Below are 13,434 nucleotides of genomic sequence, written 5' to 3'. Positions count from 1 at the left end.
AGAATCCTAAATATTTCAATAAGATGCCTTTTCATCAAGATTTACTTCGACGGCTAGGATAATCCTATTACGATCAGATCAGAGGCAATCAGTTGAACTAGTGATGATCCATGAAACGAATGGACCCAATCAGCATAACTGTCCCATGTACATTTTGCCAGATCGGTTAAACAGAAAAATTGCTCCAATATGGATTTGGCTGGAGGATTTCAGGGTGACAGCAGTAGTACGTATAACTGTTTTTTTTAGAGATGATGAGATAGCAGTTAAATTTTATTATTGTTGCCAAGAGGAGGAGATGATGAAAAAGGAGTCCTTGTTTGTTTAATTGCATGGCATGTTTGGTTTCATTGGCGTGTCCCTCTAAAAGCTCTCAATATACAAGAAGGTGGGGTGATCATGGCTGCCAACAAGGGAGCACTTGCTACTAAGGTACCACTCTTTAGGGATATGCCTTTATCATCATGCTACTTCCTTTTATTTATTTATTCACACCTATAGTTCATGATTCAACCCAACTCTCTCTTTCTCTAATCCCTTGAAGCAAACCTTGACAACCCTGGAACAAATAACTATCTAAATCTCAATTTTGCGTAAAGTGATGTATCAATGCTCAGATTTGTGGAGGTATGGAGCCCCACAAAAGATTTAAGAATATAATTCTCTCTCATCCCACCATCAGGAAAATTAAGACAACCCATTAACAAGGAGTGCTGATAAATTCACTCTCTCTCTCTCTCTCTCTCTCTCTCTCTCTCTCTCTCTCTCTCTCTCATGGGGCGCTGATAAATTCGCCCCTGCGAGAACCTATACTCTCTCTTTCTCTCTCTCTCTCTCCAACTCCTTGGTAGGCCCACTAGAGTGGGATATCCCAAGTAAAATAGGGGCGAATATATTACTTTAGATTTTTGAAAACGTAGACCATATACTTGGTCCCACTTCGTTCGAAATCCAAACCATTCATTTGTTGGACCCTAATGTGACTAGGCCTTGGCCCATAAAATCATACCCATAGGATGATCCTAACCCTCAGATCTTTTGATGATCCTAAATATCTACAGATTGAAGAGTTAGGATCATCCTACGGACATGATTTTATCAAAAAGGCCTATTTGCATTGAGGCCCAACAAATGAACGTTTGGATTTTCAAAAAAGGTGAGTCCCAATGAATTTTATAATAAATGAGCATTATATAGGGCTCGTGGGAAGGTGCATGTATTTTATAAAAATAGAGTGTGGCTTACCTTATTCAAAGATCTAAATGATTCTGTTGGGCTTGTGGAGAGGTTTTTTGGGGACAGGCCATATTTACATCCGGATCCAACAAATGAACGGTTTGGATTTTCAAACAAGTAGAACCCCAGTGAATTTTCTAATAAATATGAATTATATAGGGCTCGTACAAAGGTGCACATATCTAATCCATTCAATTATTAGGCCCAAAGTAAATAGACCGTACATAAAAATCATCTCTATACGATGATCCTAACCTTCCAATCTGTAGAGTTATTTTCTAATGACATCCTAACTTTTCGAACTTCGAACAAGTGGGCCTAAGTAATTTTTTAAGCGCACACACCGATATATGAGCACCATATAATGGGTATTTATTAGAAAATTTAGGGCAATGATATCCCCCCCTAACAGAAATCGTTAACTTTTAAAGCATTTGGAGTTAACGGTTGCGCCTCCCCACCTTCATATATCCTAACGGTATCTGTTGGTTGGGGGGGGGGGGAGAGAATATCACTGCCCAAAATTTATTGTGGCCCACCTTGTTCGAAGATCCACACCGTTCATATATTTGTTAGGCTTTGTACGAAAACTTTTCTTCAAGGGATGATTCCAACTCTTCAATCGGTTACATGTTGTCTCCCATCTATAGATTGGATGATTAGGTTAATCCTTTGGAGATAATTTTAAGGGAAAACCTATTTACATTGGGGGTCCAACAAATGAAAGGTTTGGATCTTAGAACAAGTTGGGCCTAGGTGATTTTTTAAAAACAAAGGGGATTTGCTAGGGACCATCTGTCACACCCCCAAGCCACACACACAAAGCCTGAGGACCCGACAGCGTCGTACACCTGCAAGGAGAACCCTACAAGTATACAAGGCTAACAAAGCGAAAACAAAACCATCCATATCATAACATCCATAAAGGTTCACAAGTACATAAATAATCCAAATAATCAAATGTTTAGCTCTTGCTCTCACTCTCCCTAAACCAATAATGAATAAAATAACATAGTCTCAATGATATCTAAACCATACTCACTGTCTAATTGTGGACCCCGATCCGAGGACGGTGAGGGAACAAGTCCCTAACACCCTCTGGATCTCCACAACGTGTAGGAGAGCTCTGCCAAGGAACTCTCGAAACGGATGCCACCCTCACTGCATAGCATGAGTGGCGATACAAAAAGAAAGAGATACATCATGATCAGGAGCCAGGGCTCGAAACCGAGATATATCTAAAAATAACTCAGAGTCGCCATCCATGAATATGCCATGGAACCCTAAAATCAAATCCTCTGTTTGCAATGGATAACCAGAGATACAAAAGGTCCGTGCCTGGTTACGAATGGGGAAGGGGTTAGGCGCCCCCAATTCGCCCGAGTGCGAACACTTGGTCTCTTATGCCATTTATTATTAACTCCAAAGAAGTTTGGGTAAAAATCATATGAAATGGGAACAATCATCAGGAATCGTCTACCTAAGCATGCATTTCCTGATGATAATATAACAAGCGCATAAAATGAAATGAAAGATGTGTCACCTAAGCATAGCTAGGTTATGAGTGACATGCCTAATGGGTGTCTAAATTCTGATGTGCAAACACATGCAAGCTATAGCTAAAGGTACAGGATCAGTACAAGAAAGTAAGAAAACACATCAAAACATATAATAACCATACAACAAATCCTAAGACTCTAAATTATTAGCCCGAGTCCTCGGATGGTCTGGTATTCATCCAAAGAAGCCTACGTATCCCCGCCTCCACGAGAATCAAGGCAACGTAGTTCTTCGTACCTATTCTAAGCTAGGATGCCTAAGACACCTAGACCTCTATCCTAGACTCGATCTAAAAGACCGGACTAATTATTAAAGTTTATTGTACGATTATTTAAATTCCAGTGAATTGTAGATTTTAGGACTCCCTATATGTCCTAACTAAATGCAGGTTAGCCCTAAGCTAATGCAGGTGGTTCCTACAACCTATGTGTAACTAGGCTGTGTGCCCTAAGGAAAACAATAGGATTGCTAACGTATCCAAGACCTAGTCATCAGTCGGCGATGTGAATCGCCAACTAACCGGACGGAGGCACTCCTAGCTAGGACAAACCCCTAACTCTAAAACAAACACAAACAAGCACACAACAAATCAAAGACGAACGCCTAACTCTAAAACTCTCTATCTAGGACAAACTCCTAACTCTAGAGAAAGATTTTTGTTAAAAACAAGGTCTTAAAGTTGAAGGGTTAAAGCATTTTTATTTACAAAGTTTGGCTGGACTTGGGACATGGATCCCAAGCTGCACTACGTACCTCATGGGAGAGGATCAAGCCAACGTAGTTCGAAACGAACTCTCAAACTACGCTTCTAAAAGAAACACTCACACTTCAGATTTTTTAAGGTTTTTTATATTTTCAAATGTTTTGATGTTTTTTAAATTTCTAATATTTTTGAGTTTTCAAATTTCTAATGTTTTTTGGATTTTAAAGCTTTTCCAATGCTCTGAATCTTTAAATGTTTTCAATCTTAAAGGGAACACGCAAAAACAACCATAAACTAGGGCAAAGCCCTAAATCCAAAAGGGGAAATCCCGAATAAGCAACTAACGCCTCAAAGAGACGAACCACAACAAGAAAGATAGCGTCCCAAGAAGAGAGAAAACGATCCAAGATCCCAAGCAAGCAAAGCTCTAATAAGACTGAGTTAGTCTCTAATAAGAGCGACGTAATCAACAACTCTAAAGGAGAAACTCCGAACTAACAACACTAAAGGGGGGAAACAAATGAGTCAGAGACTCTCTAATAACACTACCGAGTTAAAGACTCAACTCTAAAAGGGGAGGCCACTCTAACATGAGGCTAGGTAAGCCTCCTAAAGGGGAAACTCTCTACATGAGACAATGCTTGTCTCTGAGACACAAATGACGTAAAAAGGAATAAGAGACCCTGTGCATATTTGGCAAAGGTAAAACACCCAGCCGGGCCGGACAGCTACCTAGCCCTAGGGTGCAACAAATGTGCAACCCAATACCCATAAGGGCAGGGGTATGAAGCCAAGCCGAGTAGGGTGTTCTCCCAAAACCAAACGGCACACAAAGAGGACTAACGAGAGAATGAGACCGGGCGGGTCTCCCAAACACACACAAAAATGGGCTCCAAGTAACCTTATCATTGCCCTTGCAAAGGGGGAAGCAAGGCTAAGACTCACCCTTATTTTAAATAAAATACCACTCTTCACTCAAATTTTTGAAAACCTTTGATCCAATGTCCGATCCGATCTAACAGTTATTTTACTCTATTCAAGTAGAACATCGTATTAAATTTTGGGACGAAACGGATTTGAAACACTCATGCAGATCATGATTTTAAGCATACACATTTAATAATGAATTAAAATCATTTAAATGCTTAAAAATCATGCAAAAATCTAAAGAAAATGATGATGTCCTTTTTATCTCTTTGAATACAAGCGGGCCCCACATTAGCGGGTCCCACACGAGCGGGTCCCACACCAGCGGACCCCACACAAATGGGTCCCACATCAGCGGGCCCCACGCAAGCGGGTCCCACATAAACGGGTCCCACACACAGCGGGTCCCACATCAGCGGGCCCTACACAAACAGGTCCCACACAAACGGGTCCCACATCAGCGGACCCCACATCAGCGGGCCCCACACAAGCGGGTCCTACATAAACGGGTCCCACACACAGCGGGTCCCACATCAGCGGGCCCTACATAAACAGGTCCCACACAAACGGGTCCCACACACAGCAGGTCCCACATCAGCGTAAACGGGTCCCACACAAACGGGCCCTCATAACTAGAAATATCAAAATCTCAGAAAATCCAGCGAAGACTTCCTTTCACAGTAGTTTTTTTCTCTTATTATTATTATTATTTTTTTTTAACCAAATTGTTAGGAACATCCATTAAAACAACGAAAGCAGATTCCTATTCAAATCTACTCAAATACAATCAACTGAAACATAAACTTTGTATATAAAAAATAAATAAAAAAAAAAAAATCACACAGGAAAAGCTAACATCCAGAGAAAACATGATTTAAATTTCCAGTTCTAAGCATAAGCATTGAAAGTATATAAAAATAAAATGATAAGAATTATGAAGGGAAATACCTTCTTTTACAAAGATCGGAGAAGACGATCGGAGCTAAGGTTTGGATCGGAAATGAATCGGAGATGGATCGGAGAAGTATCAGAGAAGGATCTCAGATCGGAGCTTAGATCGGAAAAAATGAATCTCAGATTTGCAGAAAAGGCCGGAGGAAAATGGGGGAAAACGATCAGAACACGGCCGGAGAAAATGGAAGCCGTAGGATTAGAGGTGTAGAGGTTGCCGGAGAAGGCGGTGGTGGCGGCCGGTGAGGGAAGAGGAGATGAAGGTTGGATCTCCGGCGGATTTGCCGGAGATGATGAGCTCTCTCCCTCTGCAATTCTCTCTTTCTCTCCCTCTTTCTTTTTTTCTTTTTTTCTTTTCCTTTTTTCCTTCGTCTTTTCTCTGGTTTTTTCCCACTGGTTTTCTCTCTCCTTCTCCCTTCTTTTCTCCTCTGGTGTTTTTTTTACTGCCAGAGAGACGAAGACTGGGGAGGTTCTCATGACTCATCATGAGAGAGCATGATGAGTTTTTTTTTTTTTGTCCCCCTCTTGTCCCCCCCCATTTCCCATTTTTTTTGCAAAATCATAAATAAAAAAATAAAAAATAATTTTCAAATGGCATTGGATGCCGTGCGAAAACCAAAACCACTCATTACGCCCACTTTAAAAACAAAGAAAATGATGACTGTCCTTATTCTCTCTTTAACCACATAAGCGGGTCCCACAACAGCGGGCCCCACACAAGCGGGCCCTACGCAAGCGGGTCCCACATCAGCGGGTCCCACATCAGCGGGTCCCACACAAGCGGGTTCCACACAAGCGGGCCCCACACAAGCGGGTGCCATATCAGCGGGCCCCACATTCATTCATTTTCCGCCTGACCTCGGGATTTCATTCGAATACGCGGGTTTAAGGTCCTGTCAAAATGGGGTGTCTACACTTAGCTCGTTCGCTAGGCAAACGTGGTCGGATCTTGACGAAATTTCACAGGGACCTTGGTGGGACCCTAAGCTAGCTCAGGGTGCAATTTGGGACCCTAACCCACTGATTTGGAAAAGTTAAGCACAAAACATGGAGGTGCAGGGCACGGTCAAAATGGGGTGTCTACAGATGCCCCTCTTTGGCAGAGTGTGCTTGTCACACGATTGGCAAAGCTGACAAGACAACACATTTTGGCCGACCCGATTGTCAAAACAAAATAATTTTTTTGGGTTTTGATTCTAAAATGGTATTCACAAAGGTAAAATATCAAAGTAACACTATAAAACTCAAAGACTAAAAGCAAAGGGGAGATAACTTCTCACTGACTCTTAACTCGGTGCTTGCATTGAAGAATGAAGATTTTGATTGACAATTTAAACCAAGAATCACTTGGCTAATTATCGGGTGCTAAAACGGGTAAAAAATATTTGAGAAGACTCAAATTATCAATACCGGAATACAAGACGGGTAGAGAATGTTTGAGAAGACTCAAACTTTCAATACCGGATTACAAGACGGGTAGAGAATATTTGAGAAGACTCACATTTTCAATACCGGATACATCGAGTTTTTATCCTGGAATCGAGAGCCAGATCATTCAAAACGGGTAAAGAAATATTTGAGAAGATTCAAACTTTCGATACCGGAATACAAAACGGGTAGAGAACGTTTGAGAAGACTCAAACTTTCAATACCGGAAGGATGATGATATATCGAGTTTTTATCCTGGAATCGAGAGCCAGATCATTCAAAACGGGTAAAGAATGTTTGAGAAGACTCAAACTTTCAATACCGGATTACAAGACGGGTAGAGAATATTTGAGAAGACTCACATTTTCAATACCGGATACATCGAGTTTTTATCCTGGAATCGAGAGCCAGATCATTCAAAACGGGTAAAGAAATATTTGAGAAGATTCAAACTTTCGATACCGGAATACAAAACGGGTAGAGAACGTTTGAGAAGACTCAAACTTTCAATACCGGAATACAAGACGGGTAAAGAATATTTGAGAAGACTCAAATTTTCAATACCGGATTTCAAAACGGGTAAAAAATGTTTGAGAAGACTCAAACTTTCAATACCGGAATACAAGACGGGTAGAGAATATTTGAGAAGACTCACATTTTCAATACCGGATACATCGAGTTTTTATCCTGGAATCGAGAGCCAGATCATTCAAAACGGGTAAAGAAATATTTGAGAAGATTCAAACTTTCGATACCGGAATACAAAACGGGTAGAGAACGTTTGAGAAGACTCAAACTTTCAATACCGGAATACAAGACGGGTAAAGAATATTTGAGAAGACTCAAATTTTCAATACCGGATTTCAAAACGGGTAAAAAATGTTTGAGAAGACTCAAACTTTCAATACCGGAATACAAGACGGGTAGAGAATATTTGAGAAGACCCAAATTTTCAATACCGGATTTCAAAACGGGTAACGAATGTTTGAGAAGACTCAAACTTTCAATACCGGAATACAAGACGGGTAGAGAATATTTGAGAAGACCCAAATTTTCAATACCGGATTTCAAAACGGGTAAAGAATGTTTGAGAAGACTCAAACCTTCAATACCGAAATACAAGACGGGTAGAGAATATTTGAGAAGACTCAAATTTTCAATACCGGATTTCAAAACGGGTAAAGAATGTTTGAGAAGACTCAAACCTTCAATACCGAAATACAAGACGGGTAGAGAATATTTGAGAAGACTCAAATTTTCAATACCGGATTTCAAAACGGGTAAAGAATGTTTGAGAAGACTCAAACTTTCAATACCGGAATACAAGACGGGTAGAGAATATTTGAGAAGACCCAAATTTTCAATACCGGATTTCAAAACGGGTAACGAATGTTTGAGAAGACTCAAACTTTCAATACCGGAATACAAGACGGGTAGAGAATATTTGAGAAGACCCAAATTTTCAATACCGGATTTCAAAACGGGTAACGAATGTTTGAGAAGACTCAAACTTTCAATACCGGAATACAAGACGGGTAGAGAATATTTGAGAAGACCCAAATTTTCAATACCGGATTTCAAAACGGGTAAAGAATGTTTGAGAAGACTCAAACCTTCAATACCGAAATACAAGACGGGTAGAGAATATTTGAGAAGACTCAAATTTTCAATACCGGATTTCAAAACGGGTAAAGAATGTTTGAGAAGACTCAAACCTTCAATACCGAAATACAAGACGGGTAGAGAATATTTGAGAAGACTCAAATTTTCAATACCGGATTTCAAAACGGGTAAAGAATGTTTGAGAAGACTCAAACTTTCAATACCGGAATACAAGACGGGTAGAGAATATTTGAGAAGACCCAAATTTTCAATACCGGATTTCAAAACGGGTAAAGAATGTTTGAGAAGACTCAAACTTTCTTTACCGGATTACAAAACGGGTAAAGAATGTTTGAGGAGACTCAAACTTTCGATACCGGATGGGGTGATGATATCTCGAATTTTTTTATTCTGAAAATGACGGTCAGATCACTCCTAACATAACCTCCTAGAGGTCAGAGAGGATGAAAAATAGTTAAAACATAGCATAGCTAGAAGCGATTAGGAAAACATGACTTTTACCCAAAGTACAACTCAAAAAAATTTGATGAAATCTTGCGGGCACTGGCCCCTTTAAACAAGTAAACCAAAAACTCTGCCTATATTTTGAAAATTGCAAATCTGAATTCCAAATTCCAATGAGGATTTTATATTTTTTTTATTTTTTTATAATTGAAAAGAAACTGGAAATCGAGGGCCCAGAGTAATAACCATGAAAAGCCGCACAGGGAATATCAAAAGTCCGTGGCATTATGCCACGAAGAGCCAAGATGACAAAAATCGAGGGTCCACGGTAATAAACCATGAAGAGCCTAGCAATAAATCTGAGGTCCATGGTAATCAACCACAAAGAGCCCAGCTGGAAAGGAATCGGGGGTTCCCAACAATAAACCGTGGAGAGCCAAGCATTAAACCCGGGGTCCGCAGCGATGAGCGACAAAGAGCCCAATAGGAACAAAGATAAGCAATGGGAATGAATGGAATGATCATGGATAGTGGGTCCATGATATACCTTAAAGGATATATAACAAAGAGCCACTCATAGAGCAAGGGTCCATGGTGTACCTGACCGGTAGACCATGAAGAGCCAAGAATGAACAAGGATAATGACAAGCACTGGAGATGGATAGAATGAGTATGGATAGTGGGTCCATGATACAACTTGAAGGGCAGATCACGAAGAGCCACTCGGGAAGCAAGGGTCCATGGTATACTTGAATGGTAGACCACGAAGAGCCAAGAATGCATAAGACCTACACAGAAGACTTACTGATTGGAGAATTGATTTTTCTGGGATTAAACGTCTCTTGCTAAGAAAAATGGGAGTACGAGTTCCTTGCTGAGGATCGGACTTAAGTACTTGACGGGGCTTTCAGGTGTTTACCCTTCTTTAACAAGTGAAAAGCATTCTGCTAAGGTTTGACGATTGTGGGAGCAAATTCTAGATTCCGCTGGGGAAATTGATTTTCTTTAGAACTTGACTCTTTTAAGAAAGAGGGCTCATCTGAAGAGTTCAAAGATTTGGCTCAAGACGTGCTCGCATCTCTCTTACTTCAACTTGTTGTAAACACTGGCACTGATTGCCTTTGTATGCTTGATATCTTTTATGACGCAAGTCATAAAAGATGCCCCTAGTGTATTGTACTTCCATGACAAGAGTCTCAAGGAAAGTAGAACAAGGATAGATAAAGAAATTTTGGATTTGCATGGGTTCTTTCTTTGGAATAAAGATGGGATAATGGCTAAGCTCAAAGACTTCTCCTCTCATTGACCACTATGTGAGGTTCGCTCTTTCCCCTACCAACTGCATGAAACTTGACATATTCAGTCTGTCAGAGTAGGATACCTAAACCAGGATCTTTCATTTTGGAAGGTATACACCCCTTCCTTCCAGTGCCATACAACTTTTTAACCTTGAAAGAAAACAAATATGAATGAGGAATAGACTCCCAAGGACTCTATCAAAGAAGGTATAGATTATTCAAGGGACTCGACTACATTTTGATTCACTTTTAGATAAAATATGTTATTTTTTTATGGTAAGGCTAGCCACTCCTACAGTAATCTCGAAAACTATGTCAAGAGGCACTTCCTTCCGTCATCGGGATTTTCGTCATGGTTATTAACCCCTTCGGATTGCTCAGTCTTAATGCCCCTAGTTTAGAAAAGTATCAAAGCAAGTCTTGCCGACACTACTCGGATTCTGGGATCCTGCCTTGTTTGAGAATGCTTCTCCGTCTCCTTGATTTCTCTCTTCAAAAGAAGTCACTACTCAAACTTTGAAAATTCTGCACAACTGAAGAACTCCTTCGGTATCTCATCAATTTTCTCTTCATGGGAATTCTTCGCCTCTGACTAGATTGCCTCTTCAAAATTTCAATCCAGCAGACCGCTACCCTTACTTTGCATAAGCCAATCCCTTTGGTTAATGACTTAGCAAGCACATGATTTCATTTAGGCCGCCCTTTCGGGTTTTCAACCTAGTGGGTCTTCAGACTCTCGTTCTTTTTTCTGTTTTTGCTTTCATTTGCCTTGAACCTTTGCTTGTTTCACCAGAAGGACTTTCTAGGTGGGCTTGGGTTCAAAAGGGGTGGGATATTTAAAGTTCAAACGATTTGGACCGAATCTGGTCTTGCCAGACTACCTACGTACCCCAAAAATGGAGGATCAGATCCGCGTAGTTCGCTGTGGGATTTTTCAAAGAATGGTTTAGCATTTAGCTTCAAAATTTTGAAAGGGATTTTATCCCAAGGTTTGACCGAACCTGAATTAATCAAGTTGCCTACGTACCCCTGAAGAGATGGGGATCAGGTCCGACGTAGTTCGGGCGCATAAATGCCCCGGGTTTATAATGTGTTTGAAAAGAAGTATTGGCTTTAAATTGTTGGCCCAAAGGGTTCTCAAAAGGCTTTTAAAACGTTAGGATTTTGGCTATTAAGGCTCAAACGTCCAATGATGGCCTCCTGATATATTTGATGTACAAGCTCTTTTGCTTAAGGTTCAAAGACTTTGATTTTTTTTTTATTTTTTTTATTTTTTTCGAGGAGTCTGGCGGTTTTCTGGCAAAACTTCAACCACTGTGCTCCACTCCCTCTGAAAATCTTCTCTCAATATTTCATCAGCTCCACAGGATGTCTGACTAAAATTTTCACTTTCAACTTGATGTCTAAAGATGGTGGAGCCCTGTCTTGGATCACACCAGAGCATTCACCTGGTTTATCCTTGTAGGATCAAACAAGACTTCCTTGAACCCCTCTAAATAGGTTTATCAATTCCTCACGCTCCTCGGGAGATAACGTTTTGCCAATCCATCTTTCCCGAGTTTCGGATTTCGATACCACTATCGATAACTTCGATTTCTTCTTCAAGTGGCTATGCTAGACGCTCTTCCTCTCGTTTGACCTTTTCAGATCTCGAGGGGAATTTCGTCTGCAATCTCATCCAAGAGGGCGTCTTTAGTTGTTTAAACATTAGATCTAAAGAGTGAATCACAGAACATCGAAGACTTGAAACCAAACCAAAAACTTTATTGAATCGAAGACTCTTAAGTACATCAGTAACTCTCCTTTTTTTTTCGACGCGCCTCAATGGGCTCTACATTGAACTTGACAAAGGATGAAAACAACAGACTATGAATGAACACGACTGACAAACATGACACACTTTTTTTTTTTTTTTTTTTTTTTTTTTGACATTAACATAGTAAGACTTACCAACTTTGAGAGAAGAAAGTTGGTACAAACTTAATGAAAGACAAACCTTAACAACACAGGACATTTTTTTTTTTTTTTTTTTTTTTTTTTTTCGATAATGACGAACTGGAACTGAAAGTATATGAGTAGTACACCTTCTTCCATGATGTCAATGACTTGGGGTTCAACTCTGATATAAGTCCTGTTGACTTGATTAGGTGAAATGAAAGGAAACTGGTTTAACCAATGGGTGAGATCAATTAGGTCAGACTCCTGTCATAGAATTGACAAAAACTGATTTTAGTATGAGGCAATCTCATGAAAATGATATACACAAGTTGAAACAAGAGATAATACAAACACATCTCTCCCTTGAATAAAACTAACAGCAGAACTGTAAGAAGGATCATGGTAGGGTAAGCACATGACTTATCAATAATCCTAAAGGATAGCGATCATACTGAAAATGAGTTGAGTAAAATCCGGCAGCATGACGGCCCTAAAAGGATCGTGGTAGAGTAAACTCACGGCTTATCGATAACTCTGAAAAGATAGCGATCACGCTCAAGGTGTTTATACAAAATTCGGCAGCATGACGGCTATATAGGGTGATTCCCACAACTCAACATAAGGGTAAATGAATAGAAACTCAGTAATGTAGGACTTTCAGCAAGGATACTTGCACTCAAATAATGATGACAAGATAAGCACACAATCAACAAGCAGAATATGGTCACCACGGAGATATAATCACATGAAGGATTGACAATGAATGACGACGCTTGGTCATGGGTTGGATTTGCGACCAAAGATATATCATGGCTATAGAGACATCGGACAAGCCATCGACCAGATCTAAGACACAACAAAGAATGGATATACAATCAAAATGGCAGCAAGTAGACTGTGGCCATGATAGTGACAAGTACGGGCCACCCGTCAGGTGAATCCGAAAGAATGCACATATAATTGATTAAACCAGGAATCCCCACTAGAAATGGGTCCTAATCTAATCAACCGACATAATCGTATACACACAAGAGATATGTACAATCTGAGGACGAAATGACAGATTATGGTTTCAACAATGGCAAGGGAAATGACACCAACCAAATCAAGAGAATATAGATATGATGAATTAGACCAGGAATACCCACCGAAAATGGGTCCTAATCTAGACAATCAACTCAACAAATGGTGTAGGTACAAGAAGGTAACTAGAAATCGACTCAGCAAATAAGTTATGTACAAAGGAACGACACAACTAAACACTTGAGAGACAAAAGGCAGACCATAGTCAGAATAATGATAGAGGAAAATTACTGACCAGGTCCG

Source organism: Tasmannia lanceolata, unplaced genomic scaffold (assembly GCF_043159265.1).
Source record: "Tasmannia lanceolata isolate RefF3 unplaced genomic scaffold, GAP_Taslan_0.1 ptg000011l, whole genome shotgun sequence".
Classification (NCBI taxonomy): domain Eukaryota; kingdom Viridiplantae; phylum Streptophyta; class Magnoliopsida; order Canellales; family Winteraceae; genus Tasmannia; species Tasmannia lanceolata.
This window is presented reverse-complemented; position numbering follows the sequence as displayed.